At 42.9% G+C, this 9,721-nt stretch overlaps 1 pseudogene; it reads left to right on the forward strand.

The window, feature by feature from the left end:
- The first annotated feature begins 207 nt into the window (after positions 1–207).
- LOC120103339 (small nucleolar RNA SNORA17) lies at positions 208–330 on the forward strand (annotated as a pseudogene).
- The last annotated feature ends 9,391 nt before the right edge of the window (positions 331–9,721 follow it).

The raw sequence follows: 9,721 nt of genomic DNA on the forward strand, positions 1-9,721 counted from the left end.
GCATGTGCTGATTTTTTTTTCTCGTCGTTATTTCTTAACCAAACCAGGATAATGATTATGTACCTAACATTTACACTGGGCTAGTTATAAGAAATAATTTATAAATTATTTAGAGAATTCTGGGTTGGACATAGGTTATGTGTACCAAGCCATTTCATATAAATGAGAACTATATGCGATAATGGTGCCATCAAAATTAACAGAGACTCCGTCCCTAGAGGCACTGCAGGTGTGGATGCTATATCACATCTGCATCCATAAGTTGCAGAGATGGGAGAGGCTAGCCTGGCTGTGTTCGGATCTGATCTGAGTGATCAGTAGCCTAACATCTCCTGAAAGAAGCAAATATGAGACAATCATCACGTCCATGTCACGGAGGCACAGAAAGGCTCCCAGGTTGGAGAGCAAGCTGGAGACTAGAAGAATCCCACCTGGGACCATGAACACCAGGCAGGATAAGCCTGAGACAGAGACCCTCACATGAGACTCAAGACAACCACTAGACCAGCGTCATGGAGGCCCAAACCAGGAGCTAGTCTGAGATGACCACCAGTCTGGCATTGCACAGGCCTGGGGCGGGGCAGACTATGCCTGAGGTGACTTCTGCTCATGCCATAATGCATGAGTGGGGTGACTGCAGATGCCACTAAGAGGAACAAGTAAGTAGTGGAGAAATGGAAGAGAAAGAAAACCAGAAGGATTTGGACGCAATTAAGAGAGGTAAGCTGGAGACTCAAGGGTGTGAGTAACCAGGTATGCCATCAGGGACCATGGTGGAATCCTGGCTTGTGCTACCACCAGTGGCCACATAAGGGTCAGTGGCCTTGCAGCAGCAGGGGCCTGTTACTACCAAAGAATAGACCTTGGCTGCCACCGGGGACATGTTAATGTCTGAGGGCTGTGCAGAACTGGTCCTACCTCTCACCTAGGCATCATGGGAGAGCTGGTCTTAGGCATGTGTGAGCAGGAGAGCTGACCTCTCCTAACCAGCCGCAGTGCTCAGGAGATCAGGTGTGGGACCCAGAACGTTGTGGGAGTTGCGGGTGAGCCAGCCCTGTGTGAACAAGCATGGGAGAGCTGGTCTTGCTACTTTTCTCCCAGGTGGAGGCAAGGATGCGGGAGAGATACTTTTCTTTCCTCTTGACCCTCACTACCTGTGGCAGGTGGGAGACCTGGCCTTGTGGTCATACAGCGGGAGAGCTGTCCCTGTTCCTCACCAGCTGTAGTACTCTTGGGAACTTGAGCTCCATACCTCTCCTGTACAGCAGGGTAGAGCTGACCCTGTGGCAGGGGCACAGGTAAGCATCAGCCTCAAGGGTGTGAGCATGGGAGAACTGGTCCCACCACTTATTTGCAATGAGATAACATGATCCAGGGAGAGATACCAACACCCCTCACCCCTTGCCACCTATGGCAGGCAGGAGAGCTGGCCCTGAGGTCATCAGAGCAGAAGGGCTGGCCTTACCTCTCACCTGCTACAGCACTCAGGAGAGCTGGCCCTGGATGTGGGGGTTGCTGGTCATCTAGCCCTGAGGGCATGAGCATTAGAGATCTGGTCCTTCCTATTGTCTACCGTGTAGTGGTGTAAGCAAGGGATGGGTACCTTCTTTCCCCTTTACCCTCTCCACCTACTGTGGGCAGGAGAGCTAGCCCTGCCAGGGTCATGAGAGCAAAAGAGCTGTCCCTACCCCTCGGCTGCAGCATTCTAAATAGCAAGCCACGCACCTCACCTGGGCAATATAGTAGGAGTGACTCTGAATGTCTGGGTTGCAGGTAAGCCAGTCCCAAAGGTATGAATGAGCTCAGGAGAGCTTCTTGTCTGCTGGACAGAGGTGCAGGTGAGGAAGAGGCATGCTCCTGCCTTCCCAACTGGCCCCAGCTGCAGAACCTGGGAGAGTGGGCCTTATATCTCACCTGTGCGGCAGAGTAGAGCTGGCCCTGGTGGTGGTGGTAGTGGTGGTGGTGGCAGTGGTTCTGGCAGTGGTTCTGGCTAATTAGTCCTGAAGGCACGAGAGAGGGAGAGCCTGTGGGATGAGCAGCTCAGATACCTCTTAGATCCAGATATAGGACTTTGAATTGGGTGACCCCAATATCTACATTGATGGATTTCTGGAATGCACAAAGGAGCCAGTCTTACAGATCCAAATCTACAGGAGGATCTCCATGACACAGGACAACAACAGGATATCTGAGAGGAGTCCCGGTGAGATTCTGGTATTGATAGAGTAGCAGAAGACAGAGGCCCTGTATCAAACCAACAAGTCATTGCAATGAACATTTGCAAGCAAGGAAGTGTGGATAAAAGGGTATCCTGTGGGACAACACCATAACACACTATAGCTTCCACAAGATTTTCTTTTCTCTATTGAGGCAGAGGCTGCAAGGGCAGTTATTAGGTGAGGGAGAGATGCGTGGTAGAGGTGTGCATGATGTGACATTCAAAAGGAACCAATAAAAAGTGAAAAAATGACAGAGGAAAAAGAGAACCATTCGAAATGTTCTCAAATATAAATAATTGACTTATGGAAAAAATCACTCAAGTTTCTTTGCCAAATATTTTAACAAACTGAAAACAATGACTTGCAAAAGTAAGGTAACATTGTTTTGTTTTTATTAATGGTTAAGTAAAAGGCTTTCTCATGGCGGGGGCGAATCACAAAGGGGAAGTCACTTGAAGCACAATTTGTATTTTCTAGGTCAAAAAGTCATGCAAGGTGCATGCAAGGCTGGTTAAGGTGCAGAGTTAGTAAGACTTTCTTCACTTTTGCCCTCTAGCTCTACACTCAGAGGACCAGGTAGCTGGTCAAATGTTTGTGTCCTTAAAATGGCCTGCTCGACTGACCCGCAGCCAGCTAGCCAGTGTTCACTGTCCCGTCTTATGAAGTTTCCTCTTATATTGCTCATTCTGCATTCTTCATAACCGCTATCATCAGCGGACATAGCCTAAGTATTTTTTAATCTGCCCTTTGCCATGCAAGTTTTGTGAATATGTAGACTTTGTCTGCTCGTTCACGTCTTTGATGTACGAAAGAAGTCTTGGGACATTTTGTTGAATGTGTGAACGAAGGGATGGGTTGTTTACAGGCAAATAAAATGAAAGAGATAACAGGACATGATGCTGAGCCATAGGTAAGGCTGTGTAGACGACTATATTTTTATTAGTAAAAATGTTACTATCTATCCAAAAGATGGTAAGCCATGTTCCATAAAGAAGAATTTTCCAGAAACGAGAGTGCCAGCTGCATCCTCTCAAAGTGTTCACACATTTAACCCATCCAGTTTGTATAACTGAATAATATAAAAACTGGGCCACAAATCAAATGTCTAAATTGGATCTTCTTTTAAGATACTAAAATTAAACTCAAGGGAAGATTTTTTTTTTTAAAAAGTCAGACACTGCTGACTAGATGGAAGAAATGGTGGGACAGGCGTAATCTTTCTGACTATCAGGTATTTGGAAAGAGGTGAGAAGACCTGGTGTAAACAGTTTGAAAAAAAAAAAACAGAACCACAATGAAAATGCCTGCTCTGTTGTATAAAGTCAATCCTGCATGGTGCTGGAGAAGACTACCGTAGTCTTATTTTGAGCAGCTCCTGAAATATATGAATCTCGTTTAACTGACCAATTCAACACGGGAACAAAAAAACATTGTTTTTACCCCACCCTCTTATAATTACAGATTCCTTTCTCAACCATAATAAAGATCTGGTCAGGTCTTCAATATAATATTATATTTTAAATGTCCTCAACTAACCAACTTGTTGGGAAGAAGATTGAAACAGGCTTCAGTAGCCCCATGTTTCCTTCACTCATTCCACTGTGAAATCTTTATTCCTCACCTGACATGGATAGTGCTGGTTCTAGGGTTGCAACAGTCACTAACCCGGAAAACTATCCTTAAGGAGCACAACTTCCAGAGAAGGGAATTGCTAAACAGTTGAGCAAACAATAGGTGCTGATTCCGATAACATCTACAGGAGAGATGTTTCCATTTACAACAGAGTAAGAACAGTCAGTGTGGCGGAAAGGGAGGGCCTTTTCTTGGTGGTGACATTTTAGGCTGAGACCGGAAAAGTATGCAGGATCCAGGTATTTGAAGAGCCAGGATTAAGGGCTACCAATCTAAGTGTAGGGAGAAAAATGTCAGAATCCCATGTGCTTAAGCAAAACGAACAGAGAGACTATACAATGGGATGGGAAAGGTGTGCGTAGACCAGGATGCATAGACCATTGCAGCATTTAATTTTAAATGCCGAGGGAAGACACTCAGGTGTTTTTATCAGAGGAGAGATAGGACTTAAACTCTCATAGGAAGCCAATAAAATGTCTTAAGGGAAGAAATGGCAGAGCCCAATTTTTTTCTCTCCATCTTTATTAAATTGGGTATTTCTTATTTACATTTCAATCGTTATTCCCTTTCTCAGTTTCCAGGTCAACATCCCACTAACCCCTCCCACTCCCCTTCTCTATGGGTGTTCCCCTCCCTATCCTCCCCCATTACCATCCCCCAACAATCATGTTCACTGGGGGTTCAGTCTTGGCAGGACCAAGGGCTTCCCCTTCTACTGGTGCTCTTACTAGGATATTCATTGCTACCTATGAGGTTGGAGCCCAGGGTCAGTCCATGTATAGTCTTTGGGTAGTGACTTAGTCCCTGGAAGCTCTGGTTGGTTGGCATTGTTGTTCATATGGAGTCTCAAGCCCCTTCAAGGGCAGAGCCCAATTTTAATGATCATTCTTTTATGCAGAGACTGAATTTAGGGCTACAGAGTTGAAGCACAGAGATGAGCAAGGTGATCTATGTAGTGTTCTTCCTAACGTCTACGATTTGTCTACTGTCTTAGTAGTGGGTGTGGATAGAAGTAAAGGGATCCACACTGTGTTTTGGAAGCATGGTCCACGTGTGATACAGTGTGACTGATACAAAAATTTAGAAAACAGCCAGGTGGTGTCCTAGGCACTGTGTTGACCATATGGATGCAAAACATAGGATGGGCAGATTGGTAGAAGTTCTAATTTGGGTACTTTAAAATTGAGATGGGTTTAAAAATACTCACGTGAAGATGCTAAGTAAGCAGTTGGAGAGACGAGGCTCACACTTGGAGGAGCCACCAGAGTAGAGATATAAAACGAGGTAACGCTAGTGGAGGGTATTTAAGGCTGTGGGGATAGACGAGATCAAGAAAATGCAGACGCCAGAACAGCTAGGGAGAAAGCTCTAACATTTAGTTTTATTGGAAGAAAGGAACCCAGAGAAAGTAATGTCAGAGAGACGGAGTGGTGTGTATCAAGAAGGGACAAAGCTTTGGCTAGGAATGGGTGCTTCATTGGATAAAGGTACCCAGAAAAAGCAATGTTAGAGAAGACAAGAAAGTAATGTGTATCAAGAAAAAAATGAGGGTTTGGCTAAGAATGGGTGTGAAATGAGGACAAAATAAAATATGCATTTAATTTAGTGGAAATTAGAGTCATTGCTGAATTTTAAGAGCGAGGTTGCCTGACTGGTGACCATAGAAACACCACTGATCCATTTGGGTCAATTTATTCAAGTAGTTAAATAAAAATCTTGGAACTTTGAATAGACAGTTTGTTGCAAACTCTGGTTTGGTCAGCGCTCTGACTAGGTACTTTGGGTCTCTTGCTTTGCCCTCATCCCTGGGGTTACAAGTGAACGTTCATTTTTTAACAGAACATGCCTAGATTCTGGAGGGGGTAGGTTATCCTGCTCAGTGATAAACAGGAAGTGCATGGGGTCATCTGAGGAAGCCTCAATGAGAAAAAGAACACTACCACCACCACCATCACCACCACCACCACACAACAACCAGCAGCAGCAGCAGCAACAACAACAACAACAACAACAACAAAAACAACAACAACAAAAACAACAACAACAACAAATTGAGTGGGAATAGAAGTGTTTCAGTTTATTGTTCTGGGGCACACCACTAAGTATATTGTTTCCAGAATTTCTCACAGACCAAGTTTACTACATATGCCCTTGGTATTATCTCTTTCTTGATCTGGCTTCATTGGATAAAGGCACCCAGAAAAAACAATGTTAGAGAAGACAAGAGAGTAATGTGTATCAAGAAAAAAATGAGGGTTTGGCTAAGAATGGGTGTGAAATGAGGACAATATAAAATATGCATTTAATTTAGTGGAAATTAAAATCATTGCTGATTTTTAAATGATTTTTCTTTGCTTTCAAAAGGTACTGTGGTATTTGGGATGTGGGAATCTTATTGAAGTGGGTTTATGACAGACATTTAGAGACTGCTTTAGTTAAAAATGTTGATTGGTCCATCACTTGGCCCTGCCTTCACTTTGGGTTGGTCTCTTGACTCAGTGCATAAGCATGTTTATCACTGAGGAGTGACTGTCTACATGACCTATCTCTTCACCTTTCAAAGCTGAAAGTTGTGGTTCTAGACCTGCAATCATCGTTGATTTCAAACTAGTAAAACCTTGCAGGACAGACCATTCCTCCAATGAAAGCAGTTATTCATAATGGTGAGGCTGTACCCTGGCACAGAAGTGATCATCTCAAAGTAATACCATTGGTCCTTTCAAGTGATGATGCAGTAAAGACAGATTCAGACTACCTTGCAGAAGCAAAGCCAAGTGACTACCCAGCCCACGCCTTATTTAGGATTGCACGTGTCTTGCTCATTGCCCCAATTCTACCTTTCTTCAAACCTAAAGCTAATGTCAGCATCCTGTACAGGGACTTGGAATCACCAAACCCTTTTACCTGGTTTTCCAAACGTGGCCTTTGAGCAAGTCTCCCTGTTCTGAGTTTAAGTGTTATCAGTCTCTTTCAACAGCATGTTGGGACAGATGGCTGAGCCCAGTCTGTTGGCCCTGCTTCAGCCAGAGATTTTGCCCTAAGACTCCAGTAACAGGTTTGAGTGAGTTAGGAGTTTGAAGTTGCCAGTGTTGTCTCATTAAACAGCGGTCATGCCAGAACTAAGGTAACGGGTAAGAGAAAGGTGGGAAGAGGAGTTAAGCAAGAAATATAAATGAGGCAGGCATGCAAGGACACAGGACACAGTGATTAACTGGATGTGGGTGAAGAGCTAATGGTGACTTTGAGGTTTTGCTGAACTGTGGGTAGAATCTGGTGCCACTCAGCAGGACCACAGAAACCAACAAACCATGGGGAAGAATTTAGTTAAAGAGTTTTTTTTACCCATTTGGCTTTAATTACAAGCTAACCACTGTCATGAATTATGATCAGTAAGGAGCTTGGAAATTTATGTTATGAGCTTATATGTGATAGAAAACCTGGTCACAGTGGTCAATATGGGTGTTTTGAAGTCCATGAAAACCTAATCTATTGTGATGGTGATTTTTATTGCCCTTGTGGGTTTCTGGAGGGTTGGATAGCATGCAGAACTGTTTTTTTTCTCTTTAAGATCCACAGATTTTAGGCATTTTTTTTTTATGAGGAAGATTACACAAAAGAGTGAATCATCTGGCTTTTCCAAAATTCTCCTTCAGCATTTTAGGCATGACTAACCAGACAGAGACTTGAAAATTCTAAACAGGAATGTGTTTACCTGTGAATACGTGTAAAAAAAAGAAAGAAAGAAAGAAAGAAAGAAAACCCACTCAGTGTGTCTTGGAAATATTCTTAATGTTGAGCATCTGTGCCTGACATTTAAGTGTGAGTAACACTTGAGCAGGTCTCAGAGTGAGCTGGAGTTGATAAATGCTTTAACCAACACACCATGGCATTTCTAACGTGTACCACGGCTCCTCTAAATCTCCAGTTGATTATGTTCTGCAAAACACCATTTCCATGCTTCTTTTCACGTGGTCCCAGGTGCTGCAAGGTTTTCATCTGGAAGCAGCTTCTTCCTAGTCTGTGTGCTCACGGTGTCTGGCTTGCATGTGATATAGGGTATGTGTCACGTCTTTTTCGATGTGGGTGATTTGTATGCAAGGCCTCTCGCCTGGAAGATGTAATAGCTGTCTCGCACAGAGCTTCCTTGATGGTGAGTCCCTGAGAGCCTAGCTCTGGATGACTCATAAATTCCCACTGGCTATTTATCTTAGTCTGTTCAGGTTGCTGTAACAAACTACCAAACAACTAATAAACTGGGTGTCTTAAAAGCAACAGAACTGTGTCTTACACTTCTAGAGCTCATCAGTACAAGGTCAGAAAAACAGCAGGTTTGGAATCTGGTGAGTGTGTCTTTCCTTGCTATGTGGCTGTTCGTGGGGTAATTTGGTCAAGGGAATTCTCTTGAGCTTTATTTTATAAGGGTAATGACTGGCTCAGTCACCTCCATTCCTCCCTACGTTCACATACTATTACTCTAGGAATTAGATTTTCACATAAAAAGTTAGGTACACATTCAGTTTGTAGTGCTAGATATGATGGTACAGTGGTTTTAAAATTTTGTTCTGTAGCGTCTGACCTCCACTCTGCCCTGGAACTCTTTGTGTCTTGTTGCTTTTGTGACATAGCATCCCAACCACACTAGGAAACTTATTTACTGCAATAAAAGCTATTAAACTCTCATCTTTCACACCTGCTTTCGAGTCTGGGATTAATATAACCATTTCCTTGACCTACAGTATCCAGGAGTTTTGAAATCTCAAGCTTAATTTTAATGACACACCTCTTCCAAGAAGGCAACACCTCCTAATCATTTATAAACAGTTTCACTACTTAGGGATCAACTATGCTAATATATGCACCTATGAGAACCATTTTCATTCAAACTATCAAAACAATAATTGACTTATTGTTACTTGTCTATTTCTCTTAACATTCTCAAATTTCAACCTTATATTTCATTCGTATAGTATGTGTTAAAATTTTATTCTATATGAAATTTCTAAAAGATGCTACTATATAATGTATATTTACCATGTTTTTATCCATTAGTTTGTGAATACATACAAGTTACTTTACCCTTTATCTATTATAAATAATGGCATGTGAACATGAATATGCCCTTATATTCTCTTTATGATGACCTTCCTTTGTATCAATGGCAGTTACTAAGAGTTTAGACATGGTCTGTTTACCTATGCCTATGATCTTGATGCTGATAATGGCGGTGCGTATCCATTATCTCAGAACTTGGGAGGTAGAGGCAGGAGGAACAGGTCAAGTTCATCCACAGTCACATAGAGAGTTGGAGGCCAGTATGGACTACACAGCAAGACACCCTCCCCACCCCCCACAAAAAGGAACCCCAAACAACTAAAGACCTTGAAAGAATGATGTCTTGGTAACTGTTCTATTACTGTGAAGAGAGACACCATGAAGAAGGCACCTTGTAGAAGAAAGCTTGCTTATAGTTTCAGAGGGTTAGTCTATTATCATCATGGTGGGAAGGAAGTGTGATAACATATAAACAGGCATGGTGCTGAAGCAGTAACTGAGAGCTTGGTATACTAATTCTCACACTAATAGATAGATAGATAAACAGACAGACATGTAGACATACATACATACATACATACATACATACATACATACATACATACATACATACAGATAGATGGGCTTTTGAAACCTCAAAGCCAATGTCTGTTGACACACCTCTCCCAACTAGGCTACCCCCTAACTTGGCTACACCCCTAATTTTTTCCAAACAGTTCCACTAACTAGAGACCAAGCATTTCCTCTCCTAACTAGGCTACCCCCTAACTTGGCTACACCCCTAATTTTTTCCAAACAGTTCCACTAACTAGAGACCA

This window comes from Rattus norvegicus, chromosome 5 (genome assembly GCF_021556685.1).
Source record: "Rattus norvegicus strain SHRSP/BbbUtx chromosome 5, alternate assembly SHRSP_T2T, whole genome shotgun sequence".
Taxonomy (NCBI): Eukaryota; Metazoa; Chordata; class Mammalia; order Rodentia; family Muridae; genus Rattus; species Rattus norvegicus.